This window comes from Urocitellus parryii, chromosome 10 (assembly GCF_045843805.1).
Source record: "Urocitellus parryii isolate mUroPar1 chromosome 10, mUroPar1.hap1, whole genome shotgun sequence".
Classification (NCBI taxonomy): Eukaryota; Metazoa; Chordata; class Mammalia; order Rodentia; family Sciuridae; genus Urocitellus; species Urocitellus parryii.
Window position 1 is genome coordinate 112,795,608 of NC_135540.1, and position 16,381 is coordinate 112,811,988.

Genomic DNA, 16,381 nt, shown 5'->3' on the forward strand with positions numbered 1-16,381 from the left:
CTCAACGACCCGGAAATCGTAATGATATTTAATGACGCCGGCTTTGGAGACAGCGGAAATGACGTAACGCGCTAAGCGCGAATCGCGAGCCTTCCCTATGTAAACGGTCCGCTCGAGAGGGCGTGGCGGTCGGTGGAAGTGGGTGTTGCCCTGTATTCTGTTCGTACCAGTGCTTTTGCTTGCGCTGGGCTGGAAATCATCCCTCCCCTTGTTTGCGTTTTAGCGCCACGAAAACCATGAGAGAAGCGACGGCCTTTGGGAACGATGCCTTCTTCTTTCTTTGACTTCTTTTAACTGGGCTTTGTAGCCTGAGCCATGGTGTTGGAAATGGGAGGAAAGGTGAGAAGGAGTCTTCCTCAGTACTTCCCCTAGAAGTCCTCGAACTCATGGTACTTCGTTCTCCTTGTGTGTAATCACTATCAAGAAAGTAAGAAGTACGCACTTGGGAATTACTTGCCTAATTTGTGAACCTGAGATTCTCGTCTGTAATATAATAAAATTAGAGATTTTATGTGTTTATGATAATTTGGGATAAACGAAGGTGTGAAAATTTGGAAACAACCTGGTCCCAAGGAGAAAGAAACCTGAACAACATTCAATACAAGCCTGTTTATTTCTGATATGCTTGTTAGGGCCTTAGCTCAAATTCAAGAGAGGTCTTTGATGACCCAACCTGTAACTGGTGTTGTCATTCTGTACCTCGTTGCCAAGTGTACTTTTCTTTAAAACGCTATTTGAAATTATTTATTATTTTGTTTTCTGCCTCCTGGAGTAGAAAATAAGCACCATGATATTGGAATTCTCCGTTTCTACATTGCTGTTTTCAAGGGGCTAAAACAGTGCCTGGCACAAACTGAATGGACCGCATGATGGTTTGTTTTAGTCTGAGTGGCTCAACTGTATAACTACAAGATAACTACTTAGAGAGGAAATTAATTAGTATGTTCCTAATTTGAACAGAATCAACATAGTCTTTTATACCAATTAAGTATAATCAGGTGAATGAGTAAATAGTTACAAGAATGGAAAGTAAATTTAACAGAAATTCAACTTACTGTGTGTGGCCCACACCTGTAACCCTAACAACTTGGGAAGCTGAGACAGGATGATCACAAGTTAAAGGTCAGCCTCTGCAATTTAGCCAGGCCCTAAGCAACTTAGCAAGACCCTGTCTCAAAATAAAGAAATAAAAAGGGCTGGGGATGTAGTTCATTGGTAAAGTGCCCCTGGGATAAATCCTCCATACAAATTTTTTTCAACTTTATGATAAAAATACACAAAGGCTTCTAACTTTATAGTAAATGTATGTAAAATATTCATTAACATTTATGAATAATTCTTTCTGAACAAAATTAACCTAACGTTTTGCATTGTTAAAGTGGTCCTGGTTTCCACTGTCATTTTAAAGATCAAAGTAAGTGCTTAAGTTTGTTTTGTTTTGTGCAATGGAATTTTATTCTTTTTAATCTAGTTTTTAATCTTAGAGGAATATACTTACTTTTCTGATAAGAAACTTTTAAGATATATTTTATGTAGGTGTTAAAGTAATTTTAATAATAGCCATGTGATGTGAAGAACTTAATACTGATATATAGTAAATTTTCACTATGTGTTTTTCCCTGCCCTCCTTTTTTGGGTGAGGAGGGTAGGGCACCAGGGATTGAACCTAGGAACACTCAACCACTGAGCTGCATTTCCAGCCCTACTTTGTATTTTATTTAGAGACAGGGTCTCAATGAGTTGCTTAGTGCCTGGCCACTGCTAAGGCTGGCTTTAAACTTGGAATCCTCCTACCTCTGCTTCCTGACCTGCTAGTATTTTAGGCATGTGCCACCATGCCTGGCTCTACCCTCCTTTTTCTTGATATAGGCAGGTGTAACTTGATGTAGACAATTTTTACAAACCTCCAGTAGCCTTGATTTGCCAAATAAGTTTGAAAAATAATGGATCATACTATTATTTTATTTAACCCTGCACAAGGCTTGAAATACTTCTATATTGCTCTTTACACCCACATCATATACTTGTCCTGCTAGATAGTCTTCAAAATTTTCCCAAGTCTTGAAAAATTAATGTCAGTTTGAGAGTTCCTTAGGAAATTTTCCTTTTAATTCTTTGAGAAATCCCATCCTTACTAAGAAATTTTACTTTTATGCTCCTTGACACACATTCAGCATTTGCCTGTATGTATTAAACAGGTAAGATTCCAGCATCATAGAGTTTATTTTCTGTTGAAGGAGGAAACAAATTTTTTTGCGGGGAGGGGTATAACAGAGATTGAACTCAGGAGTGTATAACCACTGAGATACATACCCAGCCCTTTATTTTTTTGCGACAAGGTCTCACTAAATCCATAGGGCTTGCTAAGTTCCTGAGGTTGGCTTTGAACTTGGAACCTTCCTGCCTCAGCCTCCCAAGCCACTGGAATTACAGGCATGTGCGACTGTACCCAGCTGATACAGAAAATTTAAACACATAATTTTAAATAATGATAGTAGTAGCAACATTGATTATTTACTGAACCTTTAGGTCCATTACACCCTTCCTAACACCTTATCAAATTCTAGATGAAGAAACTAAGGCACAAAGACCTTTCTCTTAAGCACCACTCTTTACTTTAGAGTCAGTGGGTACTATTCTTTCAAAGATTTGAATGACAATGTGATCTCATTTATTTCTGGAATGTAGATGAAGAGTGAGAATTTTCCCAGAAACTCTTAAACATCATTTTATGTGTGATCAATGTAATTTTAGTTTGTATGAGTTTCATGAAGATTCCTGATATAAAAAGATGCCTAAATATAGACAACTGTTATGTCAGATAGAAGGAAATAGATGCAGGAAAGAGGTCAAGTGTCATTTTAATTTCCATACACTATAACTCCTATAAGGTTCTCTATTAACTCTGAAGTCCCAACACCTTTCAGAAACTTGCTTCTAAAACTGAATCAGACTATTCCTTGGTTTCATCCTGTTGATAGCTTTGGGGAAATGATGATTCAGATCATGAGACAAACTTGGCTGGTTACCTGGAAAATTGACTTAAATAATCCATTAGAAAATAAATCCAGTGGCTATCCTAAGGCACATCAGAAACAAATTTAGCACAGATATATTAGTTGCCATTATGTTCTTTTTCCTCAGGCAAAAGAAGGAGCTGTCCCATGAGAACACCTTTATCATAACGTGCGGATAAAAATGATAATCATGGCTACCAAGGGTGTCACACTCTGCCGTGGTCAAAAGTAAAGTGGATGTGCACAGACACATTTTGTACATATAGGCAAACTTCTCCTGCATAAATAAAGAAAGGGCAACTTGGAGTTGATATGATTTCAGACCAGGTTGCTAATCCTCCCTTTCATTTTCCAGAAGTTGAGATTTTTTCCTCCCATTTCATTAAGCAAGAATGTGATAGGAAAAAAAAGAAGAAGAATGTGATAGAACATGGAATCAGACTCTGGTCCTTTGACTCCAAATCTCTGTATGTGCTGAGTAAGGGGGTGGGGGAAAAGGGTAGGTTGTTCTCACAGATCCTCCACCTCTGACATTCTAAGTTGTTTGTGGATTTTTTTGTGGGTTTTTTTTTTGTCACAATTTTTTATAAATACACACACTTTATTCAGAAGTTAGTAAGACTGGGATTACAGTTGGGGAAAGAGTTACTAAATATGCTTGGGGGCAAAAGAAACTGAACATTTGGGTAATATTTGTGGTGAGAAAAAAGCTAGGGACGGAACTTGGAGATTTGGTACTTCTTGAGAAGACAATATTTGTGGAGTCATTTTTTTTCCCTGAAACCACAGTTAGACACACCAAGAGAAATTCTCATTCAATTTTTTTCTTTTTCAGAATTTAATTTAGCAAGGCCCTAAGCAACTTAGCAAGACCCTGTCTCAAAATAAAAAAAATAAAAAGGGCTGGGGATGTAGTTCATTGGTAAAGTGAAAATAAATCCAGTGGTATTTTTTGTTGAGGTATATTCAGAAGATGCAATTCTTAAGGGCACACATTTTCACTAGTGAACAAAACTATGAAACCAGTACCCAGCAGTGCCAGCTTCCCAGAAGCCTCTCTGGTTATCACTGTCTCCTACCCTGAAAGTGTACCATTAATCCTGCTTCTAACAGAGTAATTTTGCCTTTTTGTGGACTTTGTATGCACAAATTGTATGCTACATACACTTTGGGTTTGGCTTTTTTATCTCAACATTGTGTTTGTGGAATTCATCTATATTGTGTTTTTTATTTTTGCTAGATAGGATTCTATTGTATCCCACAATTTATCCATTCTACCACTGATGAGCATTTTGGTGATATCCAATTTAGGGCCATTAACAAATTATGTTGGACACATGTATGCATTTCTAATGGATACATTCCTAGAACCAAAATTACTGGATTACAGAGAAATGCACACTTCCAGCTTTAGCAGTTACTAACAGTTTTCCATAGTGCTTTTATCTGTACATACTCCCATCAGCAATTTTTGAAAGTTCTGTTTGCTCACAACTGCATCAACATTTGTTATTCTTTTTTATTTTAATCACTGTGGTGAATTTGTAATGGCATGGCATTGTAATTTTAATTTGCATTTTCTTTTTTTTTTAAATTTTTAATATTTATTTTTTAGCTTTCAGTGGACACAACATCTTTGTTTGTATGTGGTGCTGAGGATCGAACCCGGGCCGCACGCATGCCAGGCGAGCGTGCTACCGCTTGAACCACATCCCCAGCCCCTAATTTGCATTTTCTTGATGATAAATGAAGTTGGACACCTTTTAAAAAATAAATTTTGTCTTTTTGGATCTCCTCTTCATATTCTATTCAAGACTCTTGCCCATATTTCTTTTTAGTGTGTTGTTCATCCTTATTAAAAGCTCTTTATGTTTTTCTAAAAGCAAGATTTTCTTGGATATATGTATCACAACATCTAGATGATGGTTTTTGTTTGTTTGCAGAACTGAGAATGGAACCCAGGGCCTCATGAAAGCTAAGCTAGTGCTTTACCACCGTGCTACACCCCAACCCTCTGAAGTCTTAAAAAAAGAAGTACTTGGTGTTAAATTATTTGTTTGTTTCATTAATGGTTAATACTTTTTCTGTTTTGTTTACGACATTTGTGAATATCACATGGTTCTAGTAGAGTTTTTATATCTTCAAGACAAGAAGACTAGTGTCAGGTGTGTGAGCTCCTGCCTGTAATCCCAGCAACTCAGGAGGTGGAGGCAGGAGGATCCCAAATTCAGAGCCAGCCTTAGCAACTCAGTGATATCCTGTCTCAACAAATAAAAAATTTGATTTTTTTTTTAAAAGTTGGGGTGATGGACAGGGAATGTACCTTAGGTTCAATCCCTGATACCAAAACAAACAAAACAGGAAAGAAGACTGGTATCTCCATTCCCCATTTGGATGTCTGCTTAGCCATCAAAGTCGCCTGCCCCTATGCTATGAACCTGGAGGGATTTTTTGAGCACTGGGGAGAAATAAGACCAAAGAGAATTTCTATGGTATAACAACTATGGATCCTATCTTGTGGGAGACCAATCTTACACATGACTGAGTTACACTCCCCAGCTGGGTGCCGAGGTGCTCAGTCGCAGAAATGTGGCAGAGCTTTCCCCACCTTCTTGGGTGTGAGGGTCAGTGTCTGGTTCATGGGTGTATCTTGCTACAGCCCCATGGGTGAAACAATGCTCACCTGTTCCTTTGTAATATAACCCCTTGCCCTGTTTAGGATAGAATCTTCCATGGAAGTGCCTTGTGTGTGTCCCCTTCTCTTACTGTGCCCTTGGATGTGGCCTACCCAGGTGTCAGTCAACCTGCTGACAGTGGACATCATTGAAGATAGATTCAAAACCCTGAAACCTGACCCCTTGCCTCATTTGAATAGCTTCTCCTCAGTAAAAGGGGTCAGCGCATGCTCTCACTCTCTCCTTTCTGTGGACCCTTAAGGTCAGAGGAGTCGTCACAGCGACCCCAAAGAAAAAGGTATTCGTGTCTCTTGTGTGGTTATTTTGCACAGCCCAGTTAGCCCAGTTTAACTGGAGTGACCCCTAAGCCTTTTAGTCTCGAGAACAGAAACCCAGCACTATCTGATCCAAAAGACTTCAAAATTGGGATCAGAGAATAAATAAGACTGAGGCCTAGAGTCTTGCTATAGAACAAAGCACAGGGCCAGAAGTATGTATGTATCAGAAGAATTCACTACTGCCAGTAGGGAGTCAGCTGACAGATATAAGTCTTGGAAGGGGGCTGCTTTGGGTTTGAGTTTCTCATGAGGCCTGCTGGGATAACCATGTCTCTTCACTAGAGTAAACTAAATAAGCTACAATGACCTACACAACCACCTTATTACAGTCCAGTCCTTAAGATATTGCCTGTTTTCCTTCCTGAGCCTCCTGACCTCACCATTAAAAAAGCAGGCATGCGGAAGAGAGATGTGTGCTAAGAAAGCTGGAACACAGATCTAGTTTTCCCCAGAGGGTAGTTGAATTTTTTTAACTAAATATGAGATTGTTTTAAATGATTAGGACTAAATTTCAATACCTAAAATGAAAGTTATAGTAACTTAAGGAGGCTGATATATAGAGACACTGAAATTGTAAAAAGTGCCAACTATATAAAACAGATTATGCTTTTTTTTGAGTGGAGGCAAGTACGGGGATTGAACACAGGGGCACTCAACCACTGAGCCACATCCCCAGCCCTATTTTACATTTTATTTAGAGACAAAGTCTCACTTGAGTTGCTTAGCGCCTTGCTGTTGCTGAGGCTGGCTTTGAACTCACCATCCTCCTACCTCAATCTCCTGAGCTGCTGGGATTACAGGTGTGCACCACCGTGCCCAGCTTGTGCTAATGCTTTTGGAGTTGAGATTTTCAGTAAAACTAGCTTCAAATTTTTGTTTTGCGTAATATACAGTAAATACTGTATAGGGAATGTTTCTGCATCTTTTTATTTTTAATTTTCAGTTTATATTATAGCACATGGGATACATGATGTATGCAAATGATGGGAGGAATAAAAATTCTAAGAACTACATAACTGCATTCTCCTTCACTGAGAAGGACAAGGGATTCAGTTTACTTTTGTGACATCAATCCAACTTTAAGTAGAAAGACAGCTTTCAAGGCACTTCCACTTATTTTTTTAAAATATTTATTTTTTAGATGTAGAGGGACACAACACAAAGCCTATATTTTTTTTATGTGGTGCTGAGGATCAAACCCGGGTCCCGTGCTAGGTGAGCACTCTACTGCTGAGCCACAATCCCAGCCCCTCTACTTCTTTTTCTGATCAACTCTTCTTCCCTCTCAGTAAACAAAACTGAGAAATAAGTCTATCCCCTTAAATGTTACAACTACTGACCTACATTTCTGAAAGACTCTCAGCCTCTAAGATCCTTTCTTTTTCTTTTAGGAATCTACATATGTAGTCTGTCCCAGCATTCCATTCAGTTTCCTTCATCTACCATCTCCTTCCATTTCTCCAAAGGTATCCTTACAACCCTCGCACTTCTGCCCCTCGGCCTTTCCAGTCTCCGTGCACGAGCTCAAGGCTCCACATCCCCCATGCCCAAACACAAGTTGCTTCTGCAGCAGTGATTCTCAACCAGGGGCAGCTTCTGGCAATGTCTGGAGACCTTTTTTACCGTCATAGCTGGATGCTACTGGCATCTAATGGGTAGAGCCCAGAGATACTGCTAAACAACCTACAATGCATAGGGCAGCCTCTCACAACAAAGAATTATATCCCCCCAAATGTCAAAGAGTACCATTACTGAGAAACCATAACAGTTTGGCACTATATAAAAGCAATGATCATCAGCTTCCACCAAGTGTGTTTGTATGTGTGTTTATTTTTAGATTTCTAAATCTTCATGTATATATAGTAATACAGATTTTTCCACCCACCACCTCTCTCCATGTCTAAAGCCACTTCACATTATCAGCATCACTGTTGGGAATCAAGGAGAAAGGAATAGGGAACAGTATTCTTCATAATTTTGCATCAAATATTTATCTATCCTAGAAGAGATATGAAGGTAAAAAGATAAACAGGGCTAGATTCTTAAGTCTATTCTATTCTTACACTCTTCCTTCATCTTCAAGGAAATTCCATCTTCCAGATATTTCAACAGCATGGACACACATCAGTACAGCTTCTTGGTTCACATCAATTTTACTACATTTTTATCCCAATACTTCCAACATTTCTTATCTTTTGGTAGCTTGCTGAAAATACTTTTATCTGACATCAATCCAAATATAAAGAGATTTCTGTGAAATTTTGCACCATTTGCTCTAAAAATATCTAGATCTTTACCTTTTTTGGTCTTCTTTTCAAAAAAGTTGAATTGAACATAGCTCGCTTGGTAGAGTGCTTGCCTTGAATGCACAAGGCCCTGGGTTCAATTCCCAGCATGACAAAAAAAAAAATTGAATTGAGTCAATTCTGGTATTAATTTTAGCTATGTCATGTCTACCTTTGGATACAAGCAACTATATAGAAATTTGAATGGGAAGAAAATCTTGGCCCTTCCTTGTTTTCTGATTAGGAAGAAGACAAGCTTGGAAAAGGGAAGTCAAAGCATGGTTTGTAACAGGCAGAAAATATGCCCTTAAAAGTTGAGGCCTCAACTGTGCCAGTAAAATGGAAAACAAGCTTTGGCTTGGTTACAATAAGGAAAGAATTATTGGAAGTATTCACATTCCTCTGCACAGCAAAAGTGAACTAAAAAGTCCTGAGGCTTTATAAACAGTTAAGATAAATGTAAGAACTTAAGAAGTAGAAAATAAAAAATAAAAGCAAATAATAGAAGCAAAATGCCTTTTAAAAAGCCAAATTTCTATAAAGTGTCAAAAGAATAATTACTAAACCCACATCTGTGACAAAGGAATTGCAATCAGAGGCTAGAATGCAAAAAAGAACCATTTATTAACTTGCACTGTAGCATCTGCTACATGTTATTTCAGCAACTGAATTGTATAATAATGACATTGGATTCTAAACTTGAATATCTAATAATTTAAGAGTAACTCCCGATCCCTACTTGAAAAAGAAAAACAAAAGAAGATGGTTACAGAAAAAAAATGATAAACTAGTATCAATTCTATTCATAGAATTCAATCTAGCATTTGACTTCATCAAAGCATGGTTTGTAACAAGCAGAAAATATGCCCTTAAAAGTTGAGCAATCTGATATTTTACATGCTTTAACACATTTTCTGACAATGGGCTCACAATCTGATTCCCTTTCATGAATAAAAGATGTAGTTTTCTGTTCATCCCACCCTAGCCAAGGCCTACCAGTCACAATGGAAACTATACTCTAGGCAGTAGGCTTGGTCTTATTACTAAGAGATCAAATGACTATATGAAACTACTTGTAGAGAATAAAAGCAAGGTCAAGAATAAAGAAAATAAAAGGGGCTAGGTATATAGCTCCAATGGTTGAGTGCTTGCCTAACATATGTGAGGCCCTGCCTGAGTTCAATCCCCAGTACCGCCAAAACTACCAAATAAAAAATGAAAAAACAAAATTGAAAGAAGGAATTGGGCACAGTAAGTTATAGCTGCTTAGTAGGATCAGGGAGGCTGAGACAGGAAGATCACTTGAGCCCAGAAGTTGGAGGCCACCCTGGCAACATCAGGAGACACTGTCTTTTTTTTTTTTTTAAGATATTTTTTAACTGTTGTTGCTGTTGGAAACAAAATCTGAATTATGTTTAGTCCTTGAGCTGCAAGTTTTATTTTTAATGACAGAACTTGGTGCTATGGAGGGCATTTATCTGATTTCATGCCTGCTGGTATATTTTGAACATAACTTTCAATATCTGGGAATTTTCCTATCTTCCTCCTCAAGGTAGAATGCTGGATCTTGCTTTCTGGGCTCCTTTGCAGCTAGGGCCCATGCATTGTGACAGAGGCTCCAACTAATTATCAGAACATCTTTTGAGAGGTTTCAATTTGAAAGTAATGAAAAAAAGCAAGGCATCTCGTGGAGTATACTCTGGTGAAGGGTTATGAAATAAATTATACCCAGGTCTCAGGGATGGTAAGGATAGAAGACTAGGGGAGTGCCCCAGCAATAGCAATGACTGTTCCCAATGGAATCTGTATCATTCTCAATTATACAGTTTCCAATCCTGATTCTACACTCTTTCCAACTTTTAATCACCAATATCTTTCTAAGAATTCCTCTTATTTAACTGACAGGGAGGGTTTCAAACATTGAGCTTGTATTTAGTGCCTGCTGTGTTCTAGCAAGTGGTTTTTACAATGAGGAAAACAAAATGATTCTTATTCTAATGAAGCTTAAACTCTGGTGAGGAAGACATGATTAAAAAAAAACGTGTATGATAATTGTTATCTGTAAGTGCTGTAAGACTATGAAAAGTACTAGAGAAAAAAATAAAACAAGAAGAAAGACTACTGTAGAGGTAAGAACAATATATTTAGATAGATCAGTCCAGAAAAGTCTCACCAGGTGACATTTGAATAAAGATTTGAAGCAAGTAAAGGAATGAGTGAAATGGATATCAACTACAACATTCTAGACTGGAGTAATTGTGTGCTCAAAGCAGGAGTCTACTTGGCTTATTCAGAGCAGAGCAAGAAACCAGTGTGGCTAGAATGCACCGAATGAGGGGGAAAATAGGAGATGATCAAGAGGAGCTTGGAGATCTGGGGATGGAATTCAGTGTTAAAGTGCTTTCCTAGCATGTGTATGACCCTGGATTTGAATCCTGGGGGCACATAAGCACTGCAAGGACTCTTGAGAGTAGAAGCCACTTGAAGTTGTTGTTGTTTTCCTTCAGGAGACAGATTCTGATGTGTGATTTCACAGAATGATTGTGGTTGCTACAACAAAAATAAAAACTAGGAAGAAGGGAGACTGTTGAGAGCCACAGCCAAAGGGGCCCCAGCAAACTTCCAGCTGCCAGCAAACTTCCAGCTGCCGGCTGATGATTGGCTCACAGTGGCCCCAGCAACATCTAGCTGATTGGCTCCTCCACGGAGCTGCTCATTGGGCTGTTTCCCTGCCCTTCAGACTGCCAGCTGATGATTGGCTCACAGCGGCCCCAGCAACATCTAGCTGCCCTACCCTTCAGACTGCCAGCTGATGATTGGCTCACAGCGGCCCCAGCAACATCTAGCTGATTGGCTCCTCCACGGAGCTGCTCATTGGGCTGTTTCCCTGCCCTTTCAGACCACAGAGCTGCTCATTGGGGGACTTCTTTGGCTCCGCCCACGCGACCCAGCCAATCGGCCTCAAGAGCAGGAGGATTGTGGGAGGTGGTGAGGTTTGTGTGGGTGAGAGGCTTGTGGAAGCTGGTGGTGGCAGTTGGGCTCTGAGGGTTTCTTTTCCTGAGGAGCTGTTTTGCTTGGCGTTTGTAGTTCTAAAAATAAAGTTAGTTTCTTTTGACAAGTGGCTCCTGAATTGTGCCCAGCCAGACTGCAGCAGGAGACAAAAGCAGAAGAAAGGGTAAACTAAGGAAGCTGTTGCAATAATCTAGGTGAGAAATGAAGATAGTTTATTCCATGGTAAGAACTGAAGCAGGCAAAAATGGTCTGATACTGAATATATTTTGAAGGTATAACTGACACAATTTGTAAACAGATTGATTTTGAGACATTCTGATGACTTAATGCTTCTGACAACTGGATTAGCATACGTGTTCTCCCTCAGTAATGACAGAAACCCTCTTAAAAGCTCACATTATCTGATGCATGTAATAAAATATATTATCACTGTGTTGAAATCATTTAAAAATATTTTCAGTGCCTACTATGTGCAAGTCACAGTAATGTGGCAACACCAAACATTTTAAATAGCAAGTTTAAAAAGCACTTTAATATTCATTATTTAACTCACAACAACCCTGAGGTTAAGTATAGCTTTTTATAGAAAAGGAGACTGAGAGCCACAGAAGTAGGTAACTTGCCTCAATTCACCTACTAGTAGTAGTGAGTACAAGACCAAGGTTTGAACACCACTGGATCCTTTAACTCACAGATCAAAGGACCATTTATTACAGATACACTCAGAAGTGGCATTCCATTATCTCCTAAATTTCTTTTTTTTTCTAGTTATATTTTCTACACATGTCTACATATGAACACTAAAGCTCACACTATAAACTGAATTATGGACACACCCCAAAAGTATATGTTGAAACCCTAACGAATATGACTGTATACAAGATGGAGTCTTTAGGAGGTAATTAAGGTTAAGTCAGATTATAATGGTATCTTAACAGGACTGGTGGCCTTAGAAGAAAACAATCTCTCTCTCCATGCATAGTCATTAAAAAAAAAAAAAAAGGCCACATGAGCGTATAATGAGATGGTAGCTGCCTGCAAACTAAGAGGCCTCAAAATGAAACGTCTCTCACCACTGTAAAGGTAAAATTTCTAAGCTGATTCTAAGCTGCAAAAGTCTGAGTTAAAGTGTAAAAGACCGGGCATTGTAAGGTTTCTAAATTACAAGGCCTGGGCTAAAAAGTAAAAGACCAGGTAATGTTAAAATTCCTCTGCTACCCCCGGAACCTGTAATCCCTGTAGCTGTTAGGACAATACCTGAACTGCCCAGTAAATATTTCTCCTGGTCCCCTGGTTGTTTAATAGCTAAGGGCTCCAAGTAGCTCGGCACGTAAACATCCAGGCCACAAATCAATCAGTTTAAATGTGTACCCCGCTTAAGAGTGACCAATCACCCCTGCCTAGACTGTTCCCGCCAATGAATGTACTAATCCTGTCTCAGAGTTGTTGTTCAATTTTCCCACGCCTCATGATGATTTGTTCTGATGTATGCAAAGCCCCCCCTCCAAAAAGTGTACTTAAGCTCTGCTTGACCTCTGCTCTGGGTTCTGGGCTGCTCTATCTTCCTGAGTGAGCCTGGAACCTCAGCATGCTTAATTAATAAATCCCCTTTTGCCAATTGCATGGAGCCAGTCTCTTGTGTGGTCTCTTTCTCCGATGCTCCGCCGGACCCTTACACCACCACCCTGATCTTGTACTTCCCAAGTTCTAGACTGAGGGAGAATTAATTTCTGTTGTTCAAGTCACCCAGGCTGTTAGATTTTGTTATGGCACCACAAATGGAAGAGAAAGGTAGTTTAATCTATAGCGAAACAGTCTTAATTTGGCCAATTAAATACACACACAAAATCCCAAAAATGTTTAAAAATTTCATTTTCAGGTCATATCATTCAAACCACACAGTGTCCACTAGCCAGTGAGATTAAATCACTTTTTAATCTATTCAACTTGTTCTAAGTGTTATTTAGAGCAATGAATGGAACTTAGCTCTAGGCTCTGTGGAACAACAAGTGGTAGTTATACCATGCTCACCAGAGAATCACTGATGGTTTCTTTCATATGAGATGTGCCACAAAAATAAAATCCGTGCCAGATTTCAAACACTGTACTAAAAAAAATAAATTCATTAATAACTTATATACTGTTGAAATAATATTTTGGATATGTTGAATTAAATACCTCACAAAAATAATTTCATCTGTTTCTTTGTACTATGTTTTGGCTTCTTGTTTTGTCAAAAGGAATTGAACTCAGGTCCTTATGCATGCTAGGCACATGCTTTATTACTGATTTACATCTTGAGTCCCTTTTTTTACTGTTTTTATCTGGCTACTAGAAAATTTGAAATCTCATAGGTGGTTGTCATTTGTGCCTTGCATTTTATTCCCACTGGACAATGCTGCTATACAGTCTCTTGGTCCTTTTAATATACTCTATCCTTAAAATGTCAGTCCAACTCCCCTTGGATCTTGCCTCCAAAGGATGCTTTCTACCTTTTTGTGCTCTATCTGGTTGACAGTGGGGAGGTTTCAAAACTTGCCAAATGTGCCATGAGGCAGAGGGGGAAAGTCCTCATGGGATCTGACTACTTGGTAAAATATCTAATGCAGGGCTGGGGTTGTGGCTCAGTGGTAGAGTGCTTGCCTCACATGTGTGATGCACTAGGTTTGATTCCCAGCACCACATACAGATAAATGAATAAAATAAAGGTCTATCAACAACTGAAAAAAAATTTCTTAAATATTTAATGCAGTTAGATTTCTCATTACACTGATACCTTACGTAACATTTTAAAACCATCCTTCTATTAAGGTAGTCTTCAGAGATTCAACATTTTAGAAAATAGGAGTGGCAAGGAAGAAAACACCATCCCATCATCCATGCAATTAATGATTTGGGTCCTGTATCTCCCTATTTTCCAAGTGAAAGCAGATGTTCCTAGTGGTTAAAAAATGTTACCCAAGGTCACAGACCCTACATAGTTACTACTTAAGTCTGAGTGCTAATCCCTATTTAACGCTCTTACCATTAAATCACAATATCTTGTATGTAACCTCTAAAATTTTAAACTTTCTCTGACAATTCAAAAATTTAAAACTCCTGTATAGGGTAAAATGATGGGCAGTCATCATTAAAAGTATCAATTATTACTATACTATACGTCATTTGGAGAATCATTATAGTTGTTTTCTCTTTGGTATATAAGGACATGGGAAATTATGTTACTCAATTTAGTCAATGAAGCAATCCACAGAACTGTTTTAAATTATTAATGATGATGATGACTGCCAGAATATACTGAGTCTTTATATGCAAAGCACTATGATAATATGTACCTTAGGTCATTTTACACAGGGTGCTGATATTTTGTCGTTTTACAGAAGAGAAACGGGCCACACAACTAAAAAACTGAAGCCAGGCCTGCCAGACTTCAGAGCCCTAGAGACAGGCCAGGTTTTACTGCTTTGAGATGATAAGGTTTTATCTGTGCTTCCTAGAAGCTTCATTTAGGATAAAAATCAGGGAACTCTCAATTTCTGGCATATTCTCTAATGAAGACAGAATTGTAATCCTGGGCCACATTTTCTACACATTACACATAAATTGAGCTTTGAGTATTTCATAGACTATTTTTTACCTCCTTATGTATTAATTTGGGATAGTTTAAAAAGAGTATATTTTGGAGAGGACTTCTAAATCATTTGCTGATCTTGAAGATGTACTTCTGGAGAAAACTTCTAAAATTATAGAGGTGGATCTGATTTTGATAAGTAATAGCACTTTTACTTGTCTCCTGCATAAGCTCTGGAACTTTGATGATAAAGAAAATCCAAATGTTGACATAAGGCTTTTGTATTTTTTGGTCTTGACAGGTCCAAAGTTTCATTTCTTTGTTTCTGTACCAGGGATTAAACCTAGGGGTGCTTAACCACTAGGACCCATCCCCAGCCCTTTTTATCTTTTAGACAGGGTCTTGCTAAGTTACTTAGGACCTAAATTGCTGAGGATAGCTTTAAACTTGGTGATCCGCCTGCCTGAGCCTCCCTAACCTCTGAGATTACAGGCAAGCACCACCAGGCCAGGCTAATTTTTTTTTTCTTTGTTTGGTGTTGAGGACTGAAACCAGGGCCTCCTACACACTAAATATACACTTTACCACTAAGCTACATTCCCAGGCTTCAATGTTTTCATTCTTTCTCAGAAAGGTAGTAACTTACAACATAGTGTCACAAAATTTAACTGACACTGACTCATTAAGTATGACTTTGGGTTGAGGACTACCATCAGGAAATGAACATACAATGTTCATACAAAAACCATTAATTCAAAATGAGTAAAATAGCTTGAAAAAGTTTAGTCTTCTAGGTAAAGTAGTAAAACAGTAATTTCTAAATATTTCAGGAGATGAATGACAGTAAAAAATGTTTATTACTATACTTAACTGCTAAATATGAACCTGATACTTCAAAATATCAAGAACCATTATTTCAGATCACAGAATCCCTATTACATGATTGTGTCTTTCATCAGTTAATGATAAAAGACAGACCTATTTTATTCTAGATCACTGCCAGTTTTATTTGTCCTGAGACACCTTGGTATCTATCACTTCTAGAATAGTAACAATTATAGAGCTTCAAAGAATTTAAAGAAAAATTAAAATTCTACAAATTAGTTTTTTAAAAAATTAAATACATTTAAAAAGTAAAATTGGTAATAAATTTCCCTAAATTCTACAATCGAATAATTTGAAAATATTTGTTTTAAAGGCAATTTAATTTAGTAAGAATAATGCTTCTAATACTAAATTCTTAATGGAGTGGCAGAGTCCCAAATTACCCCCTTGTTTGGTTAGCGGCACTTCCTTCCTTTTGCAGAACTGACCTGCTCATTATTCTATTTTTAGTGAGACTGCCAATCAAAGTTCCACATTCACGTTTTCAAAGAAAAATAACTGGATATCCTATCTCCTTTAGAATCAAAATGGGCCTGGCACAGTGGTGCACGCCTACAATCACAGCAACTCAGGAGACTGAGGCAGGAGTATCCCAAGT

General features: G+C 38.3%; 1 protein-coding gene across 1 annotated transcript in view; it reads right to left on the minus strand.

The window, feature by feature from the left end:
- Positions 1 to 10,480: 10,480 nt before the first annotated feature.
- Positions 10,481 to 16,381, minus strand: part of Tmem33 (transmembrane protein 33) — a 35,394-nt gene continuing 29,493 nt past the window's right edge. The window contains exon 9 of the transcript XR_013344398.1: positions 10,481 to 11,460. The gene's annotated coding sequence lies outside the window, so the exon portion shown is untranslated. The remainder of the gene's footprint in view (positions 11,461 to 16,381) is intronic.